The sequence below is a fragment of the Octopus bimaculoides genome, chromosome 19 (genome assembly GCF_001194135.2).
Source record: "Octopus bimaculoides isolate UCB-OBI-ISO-001 chromosome 19, ASM119413v2, whole genome shotgun sequence".
NCBI lineage: Eukaryota > Metazoa > Mollusca > Cephalopoda > Octopoda > Octopodidae > Octopus > Octopus bimaculoides.
Window position 1 is genome coordinate 42,854,655 of NC_068999.1, and position 636 is coordinate 42,855,290.

Below are 636 nucleotides of genomic sequence, written 5' to 3' on the forward strand. Positions count from 1 at the left end.
ATATATATATATATATATATATATATATATACATATATATATATATACATATATTTGTAATAATATAAAGTTGTTTTTACCAGCCCTGACGTTTCGTTGATAAAAGACCAAAAGAGGTTACGACGTTGCCATTACGAATTCATCTTTTCACGATTGTTTTGTCTTCGTTTCCGTGAACATTTGATATTTGATATCACCACACTGATAACGTTATAGCAAAATTGATATTGTGTTGAAAGTGAGGTGTACACACATCCGTACGGCCGTATCTATGTATACATATTTGCATGTTTATGGAGAGATAGTGGGGTCGAGAGATATCTGAGCATGCGTGTGTTTGTGTTTATCTGCATATTTACACATGTGTGTGTGTGTGTGTGTGTGTGTGAGAGAGAGAGAGAGAGAGAGAGAGAGAGAGAGAGAAAGCTGTTTTTTTATGGAATGTATGTATGAGATTTTGTGTGTTTAGCAAGATAGATGAAACGAATATGTATACTTTTTTGTGTGTGAATATACTCATGTAAATATGTTTATATTTACATGTATGTATGTATGCATGCGTGTATAGTGTACACACACAGACATACATACATACACACGTATTCATATATATACATATATATATATATATATATA